Below are 25,778 nucleotides of genomic sequence, written 5' to 3'. Positions count from 1 at the left end.
AAAAGCAATTATCTTATATGTAATGCACTTCCTTCATCAACTCAAGTTCCTCAGATCAGTGATACCTAAACTGATTTTATTATGTATTGATCGCATACTTTTATTGTGTATTTTATTATGTACGTGTGTCACTAACTTATGTGTATTTGCTTATGAATATACAAGAAATTCTGTATTAATATAACTTTAATGTATTCAAATTAATGAAAAGAATGAATGAAAATAAAATATGAAGAAAATAAAACATTTGTCAATATGATACATTTGATGATACAATATATAAAAGTAAATTCCAATATTAGCTTTCCACATCTCAATTGAATTGTGTGTCTCACTTCACTTGGGCTTAGAAAAATAGTTGGTATCTGAAACTTTTAGCTTCAAGATCTAATCTGAAATTCATGATACCAAAAAATCTTCCCTAATCCCATGTCTTATCTACCCTTTCTCATTTCATACAGACATGTTTACTTCTGCACTGTCCTTGACCTGACTTAAGATTAGAGACACTGTGTGACCCTGAGCACCAAAGACATTTGAATAACATTTCGGCAAAAAGATTCCTTAGAACATTTCCATCCATAAAAAGTGTTTTCCATAGTTTGATTGAACAGCCACGACCTAAAAGGATATTTATCATAAATAAAAATGCAAAAATAAATAAATGCATTATGTTTCCTCTGTAAACAACTCAGAGAAGTTCTTAGATACACAGTCACCTGCACACAAATTAAAAGACTTTGAGGGAGGTGAGAAATGAATTCATAGGACATTCTTGAGGCAAATAATTGCCTTGTAGTTTTCTGCTAGATGAAAAATGTGGTAAATGGAGCATCAGAATATTTCAAATGAATGTTGTATTCTGCATTCTCTAATACTAAAAACATTAAATCATGTGAATTGGCTTTCTATAAGTGTCAGAAAAATTAGGTAATGTTTTACTCATAAATACGTTAAGTATTTTTTCTACATAAAGTACCATTAACCTGAAAATAGAATAAACTTTAAGAACAAGCTATTTTTTAAAAAAAGATGTTCCTTTGTGTTAAGTGCCAACAAAGAACACATTTTATATTAATTACTTCTCCCAGTCCAGACCATCTGTCTCTCCAAATGTAATGAACGTTGGCATTCTTACTGGTATATACTCAATAGATCATATTGGATCTGAATAAATCCTGTTCAAAGTCTTGTTATAGCAAGAATATTATGGAATAAATGTAAGTTTCCTCTTAACAGGTTCCTCCCAAGGACAAATTTAAGTTCCATTCCCGGCAGTTAGAACAGGAGCTTTTACCTCACTGCTTTTCATATTTGCATAGATATATTACAAATTGTTCTCACATTACACAATTTGTGTTTAGGTATGTGATGTTGTACAACATGACTGTTCAGCATTTTGTATTTGAATTAAAATTTTCCCATACCTTTTTTTATGGAATGCTTCGGGGGGGGGGGTGTTGTTTGTTTGTTTGCCAACCTTTCCTGATGTGTAGGCAATCATCAGTAACTATTTTATGGATAGACAATTAAGGCTTAGAGACTCTGCATGACTTAGATTAGGGCCATTTCTTCTATTGTTCTCTTCCCTTTTGCTCCATGATCACCAGCTATTCTCACCAAGTTTCTTTCCACCTAGGATCTCCAGGAATTATGACAGAAAGAAGTCAGAGAAAAAAAATTCATGGAGTTTCTTACGAAATTCTTGAAACTCATCTTAAATTTCATCACTAGGAAAGCAGTCCTTTTATCTTAGAACAGGTTAAGTCTCTTACACCTGTTATTTGTTGTTGTTGTTGTTTTGTTTTTAAATAATATCACAGCTGAGTGCTGGTGGCTCATACTTGTAATCCTAGCTACTCAGGAAGCTGAAACCTGAACGGTAGCAGTTCACAGGCAACCCAGACAGAAAAGTCTGCAAGACTCCATCTCTAATCAACTAGTAAAAATATCAGATGAGAGGCAATGACTCAAGCAAAGAGTCCCTGGTGTGAGTAAAGTGGCCAAGTAAGAGCATGAGGCCTTGAGTTCAAACTCTGGTCCTGGCAAAAAAAATAATATTACAATTAAAACGAACATAATACATATTCAAAGAAGCTCCTCCATGGAAGACATATGTCAGAAAAACAGACTTTTTCTATTTGGCTGGTTAAGTATAGCAGTGATATTCATTTCCAATATTGACTGAGAAGCTAATTATCAGGTACAATGCTCATAGCACAATCTTATAATCACAAACTTAGAAATATAAGGCTTCTTTTCAATTAATATTCCTTTCTATGCTTCAAGACAAAAAAAACCCACAGAAAATGTAAATGCAACTAATATTGACAGTTATTGTGGAATGAGTGGAAAGCTCAGGGATTCGATAGGCCTGAGCTCGATTAATGGCTCATCTGTACCCAAAGAATGGAATGAGGCCAGTCACTCGAGAACAGCTCAGTAGCTATTAATACCTTCGCATGCTAGAATCATCAATTTAGATGCTGCAAGAATGTTTCCACTATGAAAATCATTAGGAATAAGAGCTGCGATTGTACAGTAGTTTGGTAGATAATGATTTTCTCTCCTTTCAGCATGTGGACATATAAAATTAAAAATATTTCTGTATATTAACAAGACAGATGATCATCAACTGGAATGTAAGAAGTGTAGATTGTACAATCATTAACATGACTGGTATCCAAAAATGAGGTTTTACAGAAAACTCAAAGAATGACTGACTTTAAATTTACAGGTAAATGCTTACAGTAGAAAAAAATGTAGGTAATCACAGTCTTGAAAGTACAGGGGAAAAAATTGCACCCTGCATTTCAAATTCTAAAGCCAAGAATTTCTGTATTCATTTCAGCTTGTTCCCAATAGCCAAGCTAGGGAATCAGTCTAGATTCTTATCAACACACAAGTAGGCTAAAGGCAGCATGGTATACCTACACTAAAGGATATTATTTAGACATGAATCTTTATGGTGGAATTATGGTGGAGATTTGAGAATGATGGTTTGAAGCCAGCCAGGCAGGAAAGTCTATGAGACTCTTATCTCCAATTAACCACCCAGAAAATAAGCAAGAGGGAGGTATGGCTTAAGTGGTAGAGTGCCATCCTTCAGTGAAAAAACTGAGAGATAGCAAGCACCAAAGTATGAGGGGGAAAAGAAGGAGAAGGAGGATGGAAAGGAGGAGGAGAAGGAGAAAGAGAAGAAGGAAAAAAGAAAGAGATAAAGGAGGAAGGGGAGGAGGGAAATGGAGATTATGCAAGCATCAGTGACTCAGGACTATAGCCCTAACAACTCAGGAGGCTGAGATCTGAGAATAGTGGTTTGAAGGCCTCCCTGGCAGGAATGACTTTGGTACTCTTTATCTCCAATTAATCACCAAATAGCCAGAAGTGGAACTGTGCTTCAAGTGGTAGAGAGCTAGCTTTAAGCAAAAAAATCTCAGGGACAGAGTCTGGCCCTGAGTTAAACAATCATGGGTACTTTTGTGGTCAGTTTGGCGTATATATCATCTGGTAAGTAAACTTCAAACACAGATAAATCAGGCATTTCTGCAATCTAAAAGTCCATATTAATTTCTGAGGAGTGTTTGTTGATCATTTGTGATAAGATGAAGTCATGGTCCTGGAAACCAGTCACTTTCCTCGCACGCTTTGAAGTTATTTGAAAAGAGTGGCAGATGCTTCATGACTATGCACCTGATTTAAGCAGAGAAAAACTGACAATTCCTTTTTCTTCATTTCTAAAACAAAATATCTACCTCTGAGTGTTGCACTATTTCAAAATGCTATACTAGGACATACGGTTTATAGGGCGTTGACTTTTCTCCACAGAAAAAGAACTGATACAACAGATCCCACTTGTAGTAAAACCTGTCATGATTTTCAAGCATACTGTGATGGTTGACAACTTCTCAGTAGATACCATGCCACAGAAAGGCTTCTAGTACCAGGCATAACTCCAGTTCTCCAAGGGCTTAAACATGCAAAAGCATAGAAGATACAAGAAGATTTATCTTTTACAATACTACAATAGTGTTTTTCCCTCAAGCACACCATAGAGTGGCTCAATGGATTGTCAATCTCAATGGATCGACAACTGCTTTTTCAACAAAAGGATAGTAACATATCTTATGTCTCTTTAAACTTCAAGTCTGCACGAATAGGAACAAAAGGATGACACCGGTCATTTTCTATGCTTCCACCAACAGATACTTCATATTTTCTGCTCCCTTGAGATCATGTTTCAGGCAGGTTAAAAAAAGGGGAGGGGAAGGATTGGCAGGAGAAATCACACCAATGCCAGGTTCCATTACCATGAGCCCTTACGGAGCAGGCAGTCTGAGGATTTGGTCATGTAAGACTCTCACCTTGCTGAGGTCAATGGAAATGTGGTTACAAATCCATGTGATAGGAAAACATCTGGGAAGACATTTGCAAAAGTCATGATCATCACTTTCTATAGCCTCCAGGGAAAAGATGTCAGCCACGACGACTCAAATTCCATTTAAAGTATACATTCTCATTAGACTTTCAACATGCCTTGCTTTCATAGTCTCACTCACACTAAGGAAATAAAAAAAAAAAGAAACTTTCTATGTACAAGTAACAGGTCTACATTTTCTGCCTTTTATTTTAGATTTCCTGCTTTTATGTAAAATGTCCTAAGTATGGTCTTCCTCCATTAACAATGTTTTTGGACCCAAAACAGTAATCAGGCTAATTTAATCTTTCTGAGCAAATGACTGAAAGGACATTGGGTAGATCATAGAAATGGAAACGGATCAGCCAGATAGAAACAGAAAATTTGGGCACATCGAAAGGTTATACGTATCAGGTACTTACATACATACAATCTATTTTATTCACATTTGCTGACAGGCATTTATAATCAACATTTTTAATAAGGGATTGTTTTAGTTTGAATTTTGAGCTGACTTTAGGTGAGAGGCAGGGGGAGAATCATTAACAGTGTGGATTACCAAGTAGGGGAAAAAAGAAATGACTTCACTTACCACAACTGAGCCAAGAAGCTACAAATCACCTAAATAGTCCAATTATAAAGCAGGAGTCTTGAGTGACAAAGTTCAGGGACAGCATTCAGGCCCTGAGTTCAAGCTCCAGGACCAGCACACATACACACACATAAACACACAAGGACCAATCCTTTTGGTAAATATAAATGCAAAATTTTCAATAAAATTCTTCCAAACAGAATTCAGCAACACAGTAAAAGATCAAACACCATGATCAAGTAGGTTTCATTCTGGAGACCCAAATGGTTCAGCATGCATAAATCAACCAATAAATGTAATATAGAACATAAACAGAATCAAGAACCAAAATAAAATCATGTGATCTTATAATTTGATGTAGAAAAAGACTTGGAGAAAATTTTGGTAACCTCTAAGAAAAGAGAAGTAGATTTAGAATACCAGAAAATACCAGATGTTCCGAAACTATCTTTCATGTTCTATATTTTACCTAAATGCTGGTTTCAAAGATTGTGTTGGTTTGTGAAAATTCACTGAGCTGTGACCTTAAGCACTGTCTTTTGTGCATACACTGTGTGGACCAAAGGAGAATTCATCAGTATACTTCACGTTTTACAGATTTTTGATTTTAGGGTGAATTATAGGACTTTAAGAGTTCTAACTTGTGAAGAATTATCGCATTAACAATTAGTTTGAATGTTACATGTTTGATATCCCTTAAATTTATGTGTCCAAGGATTGTACCTCATTGCTTACTCGGACCCAATTGTATATCATAACAGAATGAGAGCTGAGGGGTGATCAACAGTCTCAGTCAGAGTCACAGAGAACAGCTGTCCTTAATTTCTTCCTTAACGACAGATCTATGCCTACAACTTCTACTTTATCTGCACTTTGGAAACTAAAAACTCCATAATCCCCCCACATCTCCCCAAAACAAAACACCCTCTGAACTCCCTCAAATATGAGAAGAGTCCCTCTCCTCCTTTCTTTCCCTTTCTCCCTTCCTCCTTCCCTCCCTCCCTCCCTCCCATGCACATGCATGTGAGTAAATCAAGGTAAAAATGGTTTAAAAAATACACAAGGCTGATCGTGGTGATTCAAACTTATAAATCCAGCACTCCCGAGGCTGACACAGAAAGATCACAAGTTCAAGGTCACCCTTGACCTACAGAGTGAAACCCTACCCCAATGAAACAAAACAAAATATATAGAAAAACAAAAAAAAATAGAATCAATCATTCAGCTTTTCAATGAAATTTTAATTTGAAAGCCATCAACAATTTCCCAGATTAATTATCTTCCTCAAGAAGATCAAATCATAGTAGTTAAAAGTTACAGAACTTACACTTTTCCAATTAACTGCTTTATATTATTTCTTTACCTTACATTTTTTTACCTCTTATTTGATATGTTCTATTTAATTTAATTTGGATCTTTATCTTGACATTTTTAAAATCTAGCATGTGCTTCTGACACTCCTTTGCCTTTGCTTTTGTGTTTGTTGCCTTGTAGTTATTAGCAGGGGCTTGAAATCTCATGTTGGGAAGTCAATCAGGATGTGGCTATTTAATAATGGGACAGTGAGTAGTCAGCATTTGGCAGGGTAAACTTCTTTTTGACACAATTACATCTATGCACATCAATCATCTGACATAGCCAAACTAAAGCAAGCTTAATAGAACAATATCTCATGATAAATACCTTTCCTTGAAACACCCTATCTTTACCTGCGCACACATACGTTGATAAATGATGCTCCTCACTTTTGATGCTGGAGGCCCGGTGTCCTGTGACCAACTCCTTTTGAATTCACTGTAACTCCCAAATGTTTAGGGTGGTTTTCTAGCCAAGTCTCTCTCTGTCTCAGTATATTACCAATGTAATCAGTAAACATACAGAGGTAGCCCAGAGTTTGGACAGGCAACCATCTTACCCCCCCTACGCCCTCCCCCCCCCACACACACACAATGTAATGGAACAAGGTAGCAAGACATCTGTTTCTTTCTGACATCTTTATACCTTTGAACAATCAAAGAGCTAAGATCAGGATCTTTCCCTTTCTTCACCAGATTTACATGACTCAGTGAGGTGAAGCTCCATCTAATTATTAGTATTCACTGGTCTCTTCTCTTCGTGGAATGGGAAGAATGGAATGTATGGGATTTACCTATTGAATGCCTTTTTTATGTGTGTGTGCCAGGCCCTGGGGTTTGAACTAAAGGCATTGGGAGCTGTTCCTTGCCTTGTTTTCGCTCAAGACTATACTACTTGAGCTACAGCTCCACTTCTGGGTTTTTGATGGTTAATTGGAGATAAGAGTCTCATGGAGTTTCCTGCTTGGACTGGCTTTGAACTATGATCCTCAGACCTCAGCTTCCCAAGTGAAGTGGGTGAACCACTGCCGAATGCTTTTACTGAAACAATTAAAAACAGATGCTAGAAATGAGTATTTCGAAGGAGTTTTTGCAAAACTACTCCCATGAAATTATCCCACTCTGTACCAATACTTTTTTTTATTACAATAGTGGGTTGGTTATAATTATTGGATATTTGTTTTGTGAAAAGCAACACATATATCTATTTAAACTCTAAACTTCTGCTTTGTTGGCAACATGTCAAATTCATATGAGGAAATTTTAATTACAGTATCATTAGCTTTAAGAATTTAGGTTGTGAACTTAACTGACAAAAGCAAAAAATTCTATTTCAAGTGACATCTTCCTTGGAGTAAAGTATAAAATATTCATACATACTATAATGCAAAGTAAATAATATGTCTGCTTGTTCTAGTCACCCTTCATGTACTTTTGCTTTTGGTGTGAGCATGAAATATTCAGAAAATTATAGCAAGCACATAGAACACATTTAAAGAATTTAACTAACACCCAAGGATTCAACACAGTGAATAACAGCAAAAGCATGCTTAAAATGACTTGTTTAAGAAAAAAGTAAAATACAGAGAAAGTATCATATTAATCACTCAATAATGATAGTATTAGTTCAGAATAGTATAAGATTCACTCCTTTTTGGAGGTCAGCCTGTGTTTTTGGATAAAATATCTAATGTGTATCACTGTGATACACATCCACCATTTACTTTTTAAAAAGTGAATATGCATACATTACACAAGTATGTTGTCATTTTGCAATTTTCATTTTTATTTGCCTAAGTTTCATTCTTTTCTCTGAATTTGTCCTTAACAGAGAGGTTATTTCCAAAGAGGCATTATACAATTAACAGATAAAAACTGAGTGAATACTATTTTAAAGTATTAAAATCTTAAGTATAATATGAGAAATGATACTAATGCCAAATTTACATTGGGCTTGTAAGCTCAATGTATTCTAAGGAAAAAGCAGAATGACATTTTATCATAAACAAATGCTTCAGAACTAATTACACCTTTCTATACTTTGCCTGATCCTTTTTTTTTACTTTTAAGTGTCCCTATAAGAACTTCAAAACTTGATATTCAACTTTCATAGTTCACTATTATAAGTAGTGATTCAGTAAAATAAGTGACAAATTCTGTTTGCTATTTCATTCTCTCCTCTAAGATCAACTCAGTAGCAAACAGAACAAACTTTTGACAAGGTCAAATAAATTATTTTCAGTCAGCAAAGACAAGTTCGGAACATCATTTCCATCACCAGCACAAGCCTATTTGCCTCCTTGAAGATTTACAGTATATATATATATATATATATATATATATATATATATATATATATATATATATATATATACACACACACACAATATATATACATATATTACACATATATAATTCTAGAGAGGCATTTTTGTTAGGCTGGAGCTATATTATAGAATTACTAGGAAATTATATACAATAATTGCTAGAGATGGCTTAATATAGTCCAAACCCACATTGTTTGCTGAAACATACTATTATTTCTATTATTACAATCATTGTAACATTTTAAATGTTTGGGTATTCTTTAAGACTTGTATGAAGTTCAGTTTCTTAAATAAATATGATAAAAAGCATTTTAATTGATCTCTTTACACAATATACTTGAAGCTGGCAGAAGGGAAGAATTTAAGTACAAGATCTTCAATAATTTTAATTATACTCATAAACTAGGCCACGAGGAAGAAAGGAATGCCACATCGTTAGCTCATGTATTCTCTATGCTCATCTATTTCCAAAGAAGGATTGCAAATCTCTAAGTTTGACAAAGAAATAAAGTGATCTCTCTCTCTCTCTCTCTCTCTCTCTCTCTCTCTCTCTCTCTCTCTCTCTCTCTCTCTCTGTCTCTCTGTCTCTCTCTCTGTCTCTCTGTCTCTCTGTCTCTCTCTCTGTCTGTCTCTCTGTCTCTCTGTCTCTCTCTCTGTCTGTCTCTCTGTCTCTGTCTCTGTCTCTGTCTCTGTCTCTGTCTCTGTCTCTGTCTCTGTCTCTGTCTCTGTCTCTCTCTCTCTCTCTCTCTCTCTCTCTCTCTCTCTCTCTCTCTCTCAGGAAACAACATGATCAACCCTCTTCTGTATCAGGAGTTCTGTATCGGTGTATTTAACCAACAGTAGCAGAGCTCATTAGAAATAAATGCATCTGTGCTAAATATGGACACATTCCTTCTGGTAATTGTTGCCTGAATAATACAGTAAAACAAAGATTTGCATAGCATTTATATTGCATTAGTATTACAAGTAATCTAGAGATGATTGAAAATGAATGGGAGGATGTACATAGATTATATGTGAATACAATGTCATTTTATGTAAGGTTCTTAAGTGTCTATGGGTCTTAGAATCAATCCCCCATGGATAGCCATAAGTATTTATTCTTTTTTCATTTTCAGAACAGAGTAAAGATCCAAACCCAAGGCATGTCATGAATCCCTCATTCAATTCTCCACCATCTCCCCTCTTCAGGTTCACAAATAGAACACTTCTGAGCTGTCCTGGGTCTCCTCAGAGTTGACCATTGCTGATCTGTTAGATTCAAGGCTCTTTTAAAGAAGAAAACTGTTGATTAAAGTTGCTTTTGCACAGTGTGTACAAGGTAACGGAGCTTCAGAGAGATCCTTAATCAATTCTGACTAAGGATGATAATTCGAGAGGTGAAGGAAAATCTATGTGGATTTCTTTGGAAAGGCCTGAACCATCAAAAACAAGATATCAATTTAGAGCTTAAGCTTTTGTAACAAATTTTTAAGAAGATAATTTTTAAAAAGTACTCCACAATCATGTCAGCACATTTTCTGAGTACATAAGTGGGCCACTGTGCTTACTGCTGAAAATATAAATGTCAGAAAGGCACCTAGTATGCTCTGTAGGAGCTGAGAGCAGTCTATGGTGACATTTTCAGGGATATTTATATTTTAACATATTTGAGAAGAATAAGAGAAAGTGATACATATTTAAGTATCTGAAAGAAAACAAACCCAAGCAGCTTGTAAATCAGCTTAGGGCAATTATAATAGTCTATTCATCTGAAAAAAAAAGTCTAAGTCTATTATAAAATGTATTTTTTTTCAATTTAGGATCAAAAGAATGCCTTTGAAATTAAGGACAAAGAATTAGTGTGAATAATCAAGTATTTATCAATAAGCCTTTCCAGGAATAAAACCATCATTATGCATATTTAGAATAGCTTATTAGCTATTGTGCAAGGATTTCAATAGATATGAGCATATCAGGCAGTTTTCCCTGCTTGTCTTCAATGATTATCACACCCCAAGAAGTTGAGACTGTACACCATGATGCTACGGTTCCTGTAGGGTGGCTCTATACAGAGATCACAATCTGCTATCTGTTAGACAGAAAAAAAAAATGTCTCTTATCACCATCTTGGAAAGATAGTGAGTAGGCAGTAATTTAAAGTTTCTCAAAGACAATTCATGTGTGCACATTTTGTTGTGTAAAACTCCTTTCCTTTCCATTAAGGTGACTGATCACTTACACTTGAGGACAGCAAAAGAAAAGACTCATTTCTCTGTGTGTGTCTGTATATTTTATAAAGATATCTGTATAAATACACACACACACACACACACACACACACACACACACACACACACACACATATATATCATGAATTTTAAGAGCATTAATGACTCATGAATGATTCTCATGTGACTTGTTTCAATCAGTTTCCTCACCAATTAAGTTCAGATAACGTTTGGGTTTCCAACTACACAAAAGTGGAAACAAAGTTAATGTCTGTTTTTCACATACATTGAATATTGCTAGTCCAAGGCTAGCTTACTAGCCCCATAGGAAAAACAACTGAGGAGAGACTGAAGGAAAGAAATAACTTGAGATATAAAATCAATTGATTCTGACCTCAACAAACCTATGATCTTATCCACATATCTAAGATGAAGAAACTGATTTTTTTTTTTTTTGGTCGGTCGTGGGGCTTGAACTCTGGGCTTGGGCGCTGTCCCTCAACTCTTCAGTTCAAGGCTAGCACTCTACCACTTGAGCCACAGCACCACTTCCGACTTTTTCCTTTTTGCTTATGTGGTGCTGAGGAATGGAACCCAGGGCCTCATGCATGCAAGGCAAGCGCTCTACCACTGAGCCACGTTCCCAGCCCCCAAGAAACTGATTTTTATTTTTATTTTTTTGTCAGTTGTGGGGCTTCAGCTCTGGGACTGGGCGCTGTCCCTCAGCTCTTAAGCTCAAGGCAAGTGCTCTACCACTTGAGCCACAGAGCTACTTCCAGTTCTCTGAGTGGTTTATTGTAGATAAGAGTGGAACCATGATCCTCAGATCTCAGCCTTCTGAGTAGCTAGGATTACAGGCGTGAGCCACTGGCGCCCCACTGATATTTAACTTATTAATGCATTGGTTCTTTTCACTACTCACTCATTTCTTGCTGGTAACCAATATCCCTATTGATTTTTTTTCCGTCTATGCTCTATGCCATCAGAAGAATAAAGATCAATGCAATGTCTAGCACGGTGGTAAACATGGTATACTTGTCTAGCTGCCCAATCTGAGAAACAAAACCTAATGTTTACGGCCTGTAGAAATGAAGATGACCGTGATAGCAAATACCTAAGACCATTCAGCTTAGATTCTACCTAACTCCATAGAAACTCGGATTTATTAAGAGTTAGCATGAATATAGTTGAATAAGTGAAGCAAGAAATGTGAGTGCTTGAATACAGAAATGATAACAGCTCAAGATCAGAGGGAACATGACATTAAAGGAATTCTACTTTAGCATCTGCTGTGGTTTGAACATTATTGTCATCAGAGGATAGTTGGCCATGTTGCCAAAAAGGGGTTAGTCGATTGCAAATGCGTCTTAGAGGGACCAGGGAGCCCAGTCTTGCAGACTTTCTATGGTGATATATTTTCTCCTTCTCGCATGTACGTCTACTGTCTATCCATCACAAATTCTCACTGAAGGCTGAACCAGTAAGACTACCCAAGCTTAAGACTCTGAACTCAGAACTATGATTAGGTTACCATTCTCTTTAAAAAGTTAGTCTGATACAAATATGCCATTTTATTAATGCAAAATGAACTAATGCAACATTTTAATATGATTATTTCCACAAGAAATATTAATAATGAACAGGGCAATCGAAAAGGCAGAGATGCCTTGTGTGCCACTTAAATAATTCCATTTTTCTTTTTCAGACTAATAATTATCTGTGAGTGTAAAGAGAAGAATGACTCGCTCTGCTTTACCCAATAGTATTGATCATCCTAAAACCAACAAATCAGAACTAGTCCACTAACTAGCCTCATATGCTTTTCCACATTTCCAAGTGGGATGATTATATTTTATCACTGCAAATTTGGAAGATGACAAAAAAAGTGTTGAAATTTGGTCTGTTTGGGAAAATCCAATTTCATCTTCCCCTATTTATTGAAGAGCTTTACTTCACATGATATGTTTACTATTGGAAATCAGATGTAGGATTTACCATCACTTCTAAATTCAATTTAGATAAGTTTCTAAAATAATTTCCATATCTTTAATGAGTTTTGTAAATCACCTCTGAGAACACACAGACTAATATTCTCTGTGAAGCAAGTGGAAGAAAGATGCTCATAAAAGGATGCTATGCTAATGAGTGAATTGTATTGGAATATTCTTTTCACTGTATGTTTTCCATTATTTTAATCAAGCAAGTGACAAAGAATATCTCCATACTTATTGTGCAATAACAACAACACCTGCAGAAAAATGAGAACTGTGACAGGTAACAAATGTAAGGCACTGAGTATGTTAATATGCGTGATATTTTATCAAGCCTGGAAACAATTCCTCCAGACTGCACAAGGAAGGGTTTATATTGTCATTCATGACAGTTAAGCATATGATTATAACAGGCTCTGAAATGCAGTCAACATTATCACTGTACCTTAGTTGTCCAGGGTTGAAATTTTTTTAAACAACTGATTATATTAGAAAATATTTTTTCTCAGAAAGAATTATTACTCAGGAAAAAATGTGCTCAACTGGGAGAGAGAAAAAAAATGTTCTTACTAGAGTGGAATAATTTTTTTATTAATTATGTCTATTGAGACTTCCTGTGGGACACAAAAATGCTTATATGCCAGATAATTATAATGTCCCCCCAAATGAGATATTAGGAGTCTTATTCAATATGTCTTCTGGTATCAAAGTATCAGAAGTTTTATTTTAAAAGAATCTTTATCTTTGAGAAATTCTGAAAGACATGAATTAATGAAGAAACTAATGATCTCAGACAAATAACCTTCAAAGTATGAATGGCCCTTATTAATTTTGACACGAGCAAATACTTAAGTTTAGATTTGTCCAGTCTGTTCATTTGTATGGCATCAATTCAAGTTGAATTTCAAATAATTCTTAATCTCTTGTCAGACAGCCTTTGTCTGCCTGAAGGAAAATGTAGAACATAATATCCAGCCTGCCCCCTTTCATTTAGTAATTTTCTTTACTTACCTCCAAGAAATAGTCAAAACAATTTGGGGTTCTTAGATCTACTTAGTACTCGATTACCATCAGAAATCTTTTGACATTAAAATGCACCGGAAAACTGGAGTTCTGTTATTTCAAAAGCAATGTTGAAATTCGATATAGGGAATCAAATTGCTGAGGAAGTTGTCTTAACACATAGCATGCGTTAATATACAAACTCTTCAAAAATAACTTTATATCTTTTGCAATCCCTAGCAGATATATACCAATCTGTGTTCGAGCCCCAAAGTGTGAATGAATCAAAATTAAAGTGGTTATTTAGTATACTTAACTAAATTAAACTTTGGTTATTCTATGGTATTAATATTTGATCACTTTTTATATGTACATTTCAACTGACATATTCATGAAGGAAAAATAGAATCAGTGTAAAAAACTGTTCTGGAAAACTCTGCAAAGGAAAAGAATTCTCTAAATTAGCAGACGTGGAGAAATCTCCCAGAAGCCCATTTTTCCAAACTCTTCCCCCATTTACTCATTATGAAGCTATTTATTTTAAAAAATTAATTGGCTCCCTCAGGTTATTTCCTAATACTGAGTATATAGGCCAGATGCATGTGGCCGTCTCTGACATTTTTAGAGCAAAGTAAGTCTTTCAGTAGAATCATCCATAAGAAGAGAATTGCATTTATTCTCAAACTCCTAGTTTTTCAGATATGAGATACAGAGTGGAGAAACGATTGACACTAAGTCAAAGATTAAGTGATTTCAGATTTGTTGCCCAAATGTCTGATGACAGTGGGTCAAACCCTACTAGAGAACAGGATAAGTAAGAGTGTTGGATGGTAAAATATCATTGTGATTGGTTTTGTTGTAAGTGATCATAAGTAGCCATTTGTTTCAAGCAAAATTGAATTGTCTTCGAATGTAAATGCCACCACTCTGACCCTTCGTACCCACCAAGAAGTAAACATCCAACTGATTTCTATAAATTATTACCCTTCTACTTCGTTGCATCTTCTACCACATCATCCCTCTCATAACACGAGCTCTGTCTATGGCAGAGAATTTGTTGTGGTACTCAGTATCCAAGGTAGTTAATTATCATTGCCTCTTGGGTACTGGCATACTTGTGTAGCCACCTACCAAGGTCCATTGTACCAAGGCCCATCTATGTGTTCAATTACATATAGAACAAATAATACTCACTCCCAAGATCACAGCTTCTGTCACAATAGTCTATCCTTCAGTTCTCATTCTTGCTTAATTTGAACTGTTGTGTAGCCCTGAAAGAGGCCAGATGGTCAAGAAACAGCCTTTCAGCCATTCTGTTAGTGAACTAGGAAATCACCTCTCTACTCCCAATAGAGCCAAAAATGTAACTGTAAACTCATGAAAGGTCTTGAGCTAGAATCACACAGCTAAGCTGTTTACCAATACCTCATCAACTATGATATAATAAAATTTGTCATTCTTAAGCTTCTAAAAATGCTGAAGTGCTAAGGTAATTTTGGAGAAGACTTGTTATGCAGCAATAGCTGATAAGGATTTTGGCAACTGGTAGTAGAATGCTATTGTGACAAGAATAAATTGTATAATGGCTACTTTTGAACTAAGAGATTAATCTGAGACGAGAGCAAGTGAAAGCCTTGTATCTTGATGAAAATGTTACTAGAAGCATAAAGGTCTCTGATAAAAACTGTAGGTAAGGGCTTGATAGCTATATAGATGATAGCCAAAAGCTGGAGAAAGAACAATTGTTGTTAAATACTCAGAGTATTTCAAAACACTGTTGCCTGAAGATGTATAGAATGTAGAATTTACATCTAATGAGCAAGGCAATCTAAAGGGATGTCCAAGTAGAATTACTACACATCATCTTGTTCTCCTTCCTACTTGGAGGAGAGGAAGCTATGTGTCTAGGGGTGGGAATGGGGAGATCAGTGAAAGGATAGTTAAAAAGGAGCTAAAACATGAGTTTGAAAATTTCCACAGATAGCAAACCATGACCTGAAGATTGTTTCTGCATATGGCAGAAATAATACTTCTACCCTTCTGAAAGGTTATGAAAGATACTAGTTTCTGTCTTTAGTGCTTGCTATCATTGTTTCTTTCTCTTTGAATCCTTGTTCTCAGGAAGATAACTAGCAAGCCATATAGTTCATGACATGGTAAGAAATTGAGTCAATGGATTGGTCAACAAAAAAAGGAATTAGGGATGCCAATCACAATGTGAGACTGGAGTAGATTCTATAGTCAATTTTTCCCCCCGCCAACCCTACATTGACACATTAAGGATTATGAGTTACTAACACTGCACTTCAAGCTGTTAAGTATGGGAAACTTTTGGTATGCATTCACTGAGGATTAATACCCTATCTTACTGGTTTGACAACTGTTTTTCAAGGTTAAATGCTAGGTGCTGCTACAACTTATTGCATGCGCAAAGCAGGTAGAAGAAAGAATGAAAGACAGAAGCTACTACAGATCCCGAAAGTACTCTCTTCTTTGCAAAGATCTTGCTTTAAAATGCTCCAGTCTGTGTCCTTAGAAATAAGAAGCAAGTCTGACAAAGAAATAGCCCAGTTTTTGTGTGCACACATCAACTGAGAGCAGATTCAGTTATGCCAAGTATATCTACATATTTCTGACTGAATAAAAAGTGCTGTCCCAGGAATTACTTTAATGTCTCCTGATCCTAGATGGAACTCAATCTTGACAGAAGACATGAATCCTGAAGGATAATGGTTTGGGGAATAGTAACAACGAATTCCAAGTTTTTATGATGGCTATGTATTAGTTCTTTTATTCTGAAATCAAATCCAGAATATAGAATACTCCATATAAATATAGGAGATAGATAGGGAGAGATTATTCTATAGATCTTGAATATTTATTCAATAGATATATAATATTCTATAGATATCCTTAATATTCCATAGATATTTAAAGCCAATATATGGGTTCTATTATTTATTTGAAATCTGTGAAGATTTGCATGGAACAATAAACTTGCCATATATCTATGACTTTCTTTTCATCACTGACAAAATGAGGCAAGTAAATGGCATAATGATTACAAAGAGTAAGAAATAATCTAGACTGTGAGAGAGATACTATGGATATTTCATAGAAATAATGAAGCCTTTAAGAATTTTACCTTGGAGGACAAAATTCATTCATACTTGCCCATTACTTTCTTTCCACTGGCACTCTTGACTGTACTTCCTGATACAGAATACAGTTGTGGAAAACAATCTGATTGCAGAGCCCCAAAGATCCAAATTCTAGTCCTGTTTTTTCCCCTCACTTATGTGTACGTAATAGGAAGAATGAGTTCCTCAAAGTTTTACATTTTAATAAGCACATCTGTGAATCTTCAGTGTCTTGATTTAGGGAATCATAGCATTCTGGGATTCAATTTTCGTCATGGGAACTAGAAAATGCCCCCTTCCCAATTTTTAGAAGTTCTAAAAAGTAAACTTTTATTGCACAGAAATCTGTTAAACCACAAAGTATGCTCTGTTCTGTTCTTTCCAAATGCTGAAATAATTATTTGAAAAAAAAAAAAAAAACAGAATAAAAGTTCATTGTAAAGGGCAAAGTAATTAAGATAAGGAAAGTGATGTAAAAGCCAGCATGGAGACGAGGGTGCCAAGAAGAGCTGGGGGTTGGGGGGAGGAAAGCCAGCAAGACAAGCAAGATTTGGGGACTGGTTGAAGCTGTGTGAATGAGTCAATAGAACATAGTTACAAGTCCCCAAACATACTAATAGCATTTGTTCACACTGCGCTTTGGGTGTTATTGAGCAGTCCAAGATGCTACCATAAAGAAAGCTGAGAAGGGTAGTCATTATTGAAGGGGTTCAACTTTAAAAGACAGAGAAAAAGCCAAGTGCCAGGGGATCATGCCTGTAATCTTACTCAGGGTGCTGAGATCTGAGGATTGTGGTTCACAGAAAAAGACAGAAATCTTATTAATCTTGACATTGAAATACAAGAACAGTTTTTCTATGTTCTATTGCATCACATAGTTGGTTTTATATCTGTCAAAAATAAGATCCATTTATATAGAGAATGGAAAAAAAGTGTCATCATTTTTCTCTCTTCCAAAGCTTTCTTAGGAGGAGACACAAGAACTGCATGTGCTTTTGCACTAATATATTTTCAAACAAAATTATCTTCTAAAACTTATAGTGTTACCACTGATAGTCACATTCTTAAGATCCAGTTTGTTAATAAAGTCCTACCAAACTTCAAACTACAAGAAAATAAATTCCATTGGAAAGGCTACCAAAGGCGTGGCTAGTTAAAAGGAATAGAGAAGTTCTCAGTGACTGACCACAGTGATAGCAAATCAGAGGAGCTTCAGGAGGCAAATAAACATCCTGCAAGATTAAGCTCATAGTAAAAAGCACACGCCTAGTATGTTTTGTCTATGTTTCATACTTTTCACTCTCCTTGGATCTGAACAATGTCTAGAAATACTACTGCATTGTTTTCCAGATGCTTTTGGTAGGCAAGGGACTTTCTCACTACAAATATTAGATAGTTCAAGCAGGCATCTATAAGCATGAATCTAATAAACACATTGGCAGGAAGCTGCTATATATTTGGCATATGGCAGGATCTAAATCATGTTAAAAATGACATCTCAGAATTCAAAGCTGAACACAATCAAATAGAAATTTCTCCAGCACTTGGTTCCCTTGAAAATAGAGAAACTTTTTGGGGAAAAAAATCTCAGATGCAAAAAGGTAATCATTTAAGATCCTCTAAAACTTAAATTCTGGAATGGCTTGGCCATTTATGTGCTAAATATGATTTTAAAAATTATTTACATTTTATGTGCTTTATTCTCCTGAGCAGTAGCAAAAGGCTTTTTTGAAGTTCTATCATTTGGGGAGGTTCTGAACACAATGCCTGATTTACTGAAAACATGCAGCACAGTATTAAAACACAAAGTTTCTAACGGACAAGAGAACAGAATTGATGTCTCTTGCATTCAATACTGCTTTTAAATCCATTTTCAAATTCTAATTGCACTATTATTTATTGACCTTTTATACATGGTATGTGTTAATTTCACATATGTTGCTTGCACTACTATATTCTGCTGTGTGAATACCAATTTTCCCAGTGATTGCTTTCTGTCAAAATTGGTGTATAATATTAAATGACACTACAACTAGCTCATTTTTTCCTAGCAATATTCCTCCTATTACAATTTCTGAGCATTCCAATCCATCAGTGTTAAAGATAATTTCCTCCCCTCATAAAATATTAACATTCTTTTTTGTGTGACTAAGAATTGTCTTCAAGCAACTTCTTCCTGCCATTAATTAAAATAATGAGTAGTGTAATATTAAATGTGTAATTCTCTGACAAGCACTCAAGTGTTTGCTGAGAAGTCCCTTTCTACCAAAAACATCTGGAAAATAATATGGTAAATTAAAAAGCTGATACTTTAATATACTACAGAGTAATCCCCAAGACTAGGTAGGCAAAATGCCAAATTGGCAAAGCTCCTGCTCCTGGCACAATGCCATAGCTTCTTCATTTTTCCTTTCTTGATATGCTATGTGAGAATTTTGCTTAACCCCTCTCTATTCTCATCACACTACTTATCAGACAAGAAAAAAAGGACAACAAACACATTCTAACACAGGTTAGCTTTTCTGCTTGTGACAGACAGGGCCTCACACAAACACAGCTATCATAAACATTTTAGGACTCGGATAGATGGGAACATCTGTACTTGGTTAAAAAAAAAAAAAACAACAGTTGTATGACCGCGACCCCAGTAGTAAAAGTGAATTACTCCTTCTTGGTTTTACATCCTCTGCTAGGTTCATTTTAATGTACGTTCAGCTTCCCGTTCAAGAAGCTCAGGTCCTTCCCTTGCTTTTTTCTCCCTTCACAATGTTATATTTTCAGAGTGTTGAGTAGTATATTAAGAGCTTGAAGCTTTAAAACTCAGCCATCCAACACTTTGTAAAAATGAGTAACTTGATTTGTCTGGGGTTTTATTGTTCTGATTACAATCCCTCATAGCTATTTGATACTTTATAGTTTGCAAAAAGACTGTCATATGTGTCATTTATGTGATCCTTGGACATACACAAATAAGGATTAACTACTCCCACTTTTCTCTTGAGAAAACCAAGGCCCGGGAGTGATTCCTCTCAAAAGAAACAGACAGAAAATATACAGATGTGATTTTTAAAACTTGTCTTAAGATAAAACTTGTCTTAAGATGCTGCTGCTATCTGCTTCAGAGCAGTGGACAGGACATCAGTCTCATAACTGAAGATGCTGCTGCTATATACTGGCTACAACCTAAAATAACAGGATTAGAATTCAGATCAAATCAGGGATTTTTCCCCCATCTGTACCATAAAATACAAGTAGGAAGACAGGATGGAGGAGTGTATGAAAAGACATCGAGATCAAGTGCAACTATGTATCACTCCAGTCCTAGGTAAAATGTCCTTGAAGACATTTTTTATTTCCGCCAAATAACAGTTTTTGTTTTCTTTTGCCTTTGTCTTGCTTGTTGGCATTTGGGAGGGCGGAGGAGAGCACAGTAAAAGGGGAACAAGGGTGAACAAAGACAACAGTGGTACTCGCTAGACACTATGTGGAAAAGTGAATTGTACATTTTGTGGGTAGGGTTGGGAGGGAAAATCCAGGAGGGAGCAACAGAAGGGGAGACATTGTCAAAACCAATTGTATGCTGGGAATGCGGCCCAGTAGTAGAATGCTTGCCTGGCATGCAGGAAGCCCTGTTTTCCATTCCTCAGTACCATATAAATAGAAAAAGTCAGAAGTGGTGCTGTGATTCAACTGGTAGAGTACTAGCCTTGAGCAAAAGCAGCTCAGGGACAGTGCCCAGGCCCTGAGTTGGCAAATAGAAAAAGAAAAAGAAAAAAGAATTGTACTCATTACCTGATTCATGTAACTGTAACCCCTCTGTAGATCAACTCTACAATTAAAACAAAACAAAAACAGCCAAGCGCTGGTGGCTCACGCCTGTAATCCTAGCTACTCAGGAGGCTGAGATCTGAGGATCACGGTTCAAAGCCAGCCCAGGCAGGTATGTCCATGAGACTCTTATCTCCAATAAACCACTAGAAAACCGGGAGTGGTGCTGCGGCTCAAGTGATAGAATGCTTGCCTTGAGCTGAAGAGCTGAGGAATAGCACCCAAGCCCAGAGTTCAAGCCCCACAACTGAGTAAATAAATAATAATCCCATGTTCATCAAAATTCCCAATATTTCCCTTTTTGAGTATAGTATGTCTTATTTTACCTACTCTAGGTAAGAAGTTCCTTCAGAATATTTGTCTCAGAAGTTTGCAAACTACCTCATACTAGGCATAGAATACAGTAAATGTTCATTCTTGTTCTCCACAGCTGTGATCCAGGTAGGAGGAGGAAAGGAGTGTAGCGCAGCAGAGCTGGCTGCCTAGGGTGGTATACTCACTGAGAAGCAGGGAGAGACTCACTATGGCGTGCATCCATCTATGAAGGCAAAAAGTCTGAACACGTTCCTTCACACAGAGCATGACACTTCCACAAGATAAGAGTCAGTAAAATAAATGACGTACACCTCTCTACCTTTATGCGTGAACTTTTACTCGAAACCACACACCAGACAAACTTACCTTCACAGGCACTTCTTTTGACTGCTGCTACTACAATCCAAGTTACCCTTCACTCTCTCACGGTAAAGTATGGTGAGAATGCAAGATTAACATATATATGACAGAGTCACTTATTTTTCCTAACCCCCATTGTATTAAGAACCTCGTATGTAAGAACCTCGTATGTTAACATCTTTATGGCCACAGTATTCACTAGCCTTGGCCTTAAACTCTCAGTGGCCGGGACTTAACACCCAAGCACCTTAACGCCCTGCGTGCAAAGCCTTTCCATTGCATCCTGTCAGAGTTCAAACTCAGTACAATACTTAATCCATTAGCTTCTGCCACAAAGGCTTTCCACCTTCAGCATAACAATCAGCATTGACAAGCTCCACCGCTCAAACACCAGCCTCCTATCTCACTGTCAGTCAAAACTCCTCAATTTCATCTTTCCACATCTTCCACACCTAGTTGCCAAGAACTCTTTCACTCTGATTCTCATCAGCTGTCCATTTATCCTTCGTGTTGGTGCTCACGTACTCAAGGTTAGGCACCTGTAACCTTTTCTATTCTGACCTCTGGCCTCAACAAGAGTCCCATTTCTCCAAATCCTCTTTCCATCTAACAGCTCCAAAGCTAGGATATAATGCAGAGACAAAGCACCAGATTGCAAAGGAAAACGCTTTCCATGGGATTGTATCACTTTCCTGACCAACGCCTGCTTCCTTACACCTATACAACCTTTTTCATCCCTCAGGACAATGACACACCTGTGAGACTTTTCTCTGTAGGCTTCGTGAACATTTTTCCTTGTAATTTGAGTTTCATATAATTGTTCAAAGTTTGACAACAGAAATTATGGCTTCACTTTTTCCCATCTTATAATAAAATCTTCTAGAAGTAATTTTTTCTCAAAGTAAGAGACATCATTCCTATGATTAATAATTGTAGAAAAGGAACTAGAACAAGGTTTGATTACAAGCGTTACTATCTCCCACAGCTATTTGACTCACCTCTCTCTTTTCACATAGCATGGAATCTGATCTCCCAACGTCCAAAGATTAGTTCTAAATTTACAAGCAAGGTTATCCATCTCCTTGATCCACATTTTCAGTCTTCTCCTTCAACCCCACCAAATCCATGCAGTGAATATCATTGTTCCTTACCTCTGATTTGTAGTTTGAAAAACATCTCTCCTTCCTCTCTGTTGGAAGTGGCTTTAAACATTGGGATGTCACATAGGAATAAAGACATCAACTGGAGAGAAAGTAGGCAAGATTTTACTTCTTCAGAAGGGCTTGCTGTGGATAGGAAGCCAAGTAAACTCGAGCATGCTTGGTGGTGATCCACCCAGATTTTATCTCTAAGAGGTTATTGCTGTTCTGATTGGTCAGAACTTGAAGTCACACTCTTGCATGATTGGCTAGTCTGAAAGGAGTTAAAAGTTCATCTGAGCAATCGGCCAAACTCACAATACCTGGCCAAAGCAGTAGCTTGTCAGAAAAACAGTTCTTACTCAGGTGGCACTCTACCACTTGATCCATGCCTCCAGGCCCTAAAAAGAGACAGCTTTTGTAATAAGACATGGCTTCACTCAATAGCCTTTTGTAGGATGGTGGCTATTTTTAAAATGGCCATGCCTATGCCAAAAAAAAAAACACTTTGGAAGAAAGTATTCCAACTCTTACAACTCTAACTTAGGTAAAATTCTGCAGGAAATAGATAAAGGTGGATATTTAGACTGCCAGGTGCTTACTGTACTATGGTCTCCGGCAAAAGCTGAAAGGAGTTAAAGAAGTAGTACTGGGTGGCAGGGGAAGTTGAAACACAGGCCATTTAAAATGTAGGTGCTGCTGGTCTTAATGATAGATCTACAATCTGATATATCTGTTGAATATTGAAATGTCGTAAGTTAAAAATGTATTTATTATGCTCACTCTAGAGGCATCATGGCTCAGACTCTGTTCAAATTGCCCAGAACATTGTCATTATCTACAGGTGAACAAAATCAACTCAACAAAGTCTATTTTGCAGTAAGGTGTTGAGTATCTCATGCAATTGACTATTATTCTGAAAATGAAACCCAAAATAGTTATAATAGAGGTATACTTTCACACCATCATAAAACAAAAAAACAAGTCGTAAGTCAGATATCCATAATCATTTGTACAGATTCTGAGCAAGTTAGTACTTTTCTGAATTGGAGCAAATGAACCAGGAGTTAGCCAAACAAACCTCTCATTGAGGTTTGTTTGACCCTGAAGTGGAGGCATGCTTTGAACCGACTGCCTTCCTTTGTCTGAGAGCAAGGTGCAGAAAGAGCGTCTGTTTTAACCTACCAATAGCTTATACCCCAAGTCCACAGGGGTTTTGACTACCTCAATCTGAAATAGATGTCAGAGCAGAACACCACCAAGCCCACTGATAGCCTGTAGTCATTTCATATTCTTTTCTACCTAAGGAAAATCCTATAGATCTTTTGAAATGCTTTCCAAACAGCCTCTATGAATACTTCTGTAATCACTCATCTGGCGTTTTCTCATCATCACCATTCCACGGTATCATATTTTATGTCTCTTGAATATCACCGTGGCAGTGGGCTCTGAAGTGCCCGAAGATGGGCTCTATCTTAGGGGGTCTCGTTCTCTTTAGTGCCCTGCACAAACCAGGTTATAAAAATTAATAACATTTGAATTAGGAACTCACAAGGCAGCAACTTATACTTCCTCTCCTGATTTTTGTCTGCCTTTCAATCTCAATGATAGAGTGGAAATTAAGTTATATCGATGTGTAACTGTGAGAGATCTGCTGATGTTGTTGTGCCCTGAGGTTTTTGCCTGAAACATTCTGTTGAGGAAGCATTTGTATCATTTATACCCAGTAGGGGAAGTGAAGTAAAATAAAACAGTTACAGTAGGAATAGCATTAAACTCAATAATTAGTAAAGCTAAATTCTACCCCAGATAGGGTCAGGTATGAGCTGGGAGGTCTTGCTGGGACTAACTCTCTAGGTGCTATTATTTCCTAGAAAGTGTGCATGATTTAACTATGGAACGTTTAAGATAAAAGGAAAAGGATAGCAGATTTAATCATCAGACTGGAGCCTAATCATCAGAAGGGAGTGAGAGAGATTGACAGTACACTTTACAAGAAAACAGTTTTTAGAGACCACAATTTCAGTTTTTTACAGATCAAATAATGGCAAATGGGAGATGAGCCAAAGAGAACTGAAGAAAAACTAGAACTGAAAATGTTCAACTGTATTTTAGACTTTTCGCTAAGTCAGTCCAGTAGTGCTTTTTTTAAATGAAAGAGTAAATAGCCCCAAACTTATTCTTAAATCTTGTCCTTGAGGTAATGTTTGTCTGAGTACCACTAAATCTATCGATGATGCACAAATTCTTATTACTACATTGATTTCTAGCAACAGAACATTATTTTTGCTTTAATTTAATTGTAAAGGTGATGTACAGAGGGGATACAGAGGGGATATATGTGTGTGTGTGTGTGTGTGTGTGTGTGTGTGTGTGTGTGTGTGTGTGTGTAAATGCATAAGATAATGAGTACATTTCTTGCTAAATAGTGTTACCTCTCCCTCATTTTCTCCCATTTCCTCCCTCACGGCCCTCCTGAACAAGTTGTAAAGTTCACTTCATACATAGAATCTTGTGAGTATTGAACAGTACTTTTTTTTCATGTAACACCAATTTAATACACAGGGAAAACTCTCTTAGACTCAATCCTTTCACCAAATGGCTCAAGTTGAAAGGGGTGACATTGATCAAGATATATTATATTCATAAACTGCTTTGTTAAATGGTACAACTACCCAAAGGTATTTTTTTAATTTAAGAAAAGAACTACACAGATGAAACAAACTTTGTAAAATAGAGCCCAAATTAGAAAACTATCTAAGAATAGGGAGAAATCATAAAAGATAATAAGTAAATTGCATATGTTTAAAGGCAATAGTTTATGTAAGTGCTAATCATTACAAAGGTTAATAACAAAAAGATTATCAGCAGTAGAGTTTATTTACTTCATATTTGGTATTTGTTTCTTTGAAAAGGAAGTTTTACACATAAAACATAACCCAAAAAAGAGTCAATAACATCTAAACTTAAAAAGTTACATAAGCAACTACTGGTCCTGACTAACAACTTACTGTGATTGATAGCAAAGAGCAAGATTGTATCAAAAATAAAACTAGCAATTTATTGTAACTTAGATAGACAATTTTAGTTTGTGGTTATTTA

This window comes from Dipodomys merriami, unplaced genomic scaffold (assembly GCF_024711535.1).
Source record: "Dipodomys merriami isolate MVZ:Mamm:240054 unplaced genomic scaffold, mDipMer1.0.p SCAF_41, whole genome shotgun sequence".
NCBI lineage: Eukaryota > Metazoa > Chordata > Mammalia > Rodentia > Heteromyidae > Dipodomys > Dipodomys merriami.
This window is presented reverse-complemented; position numbering follows the sequence as displayed.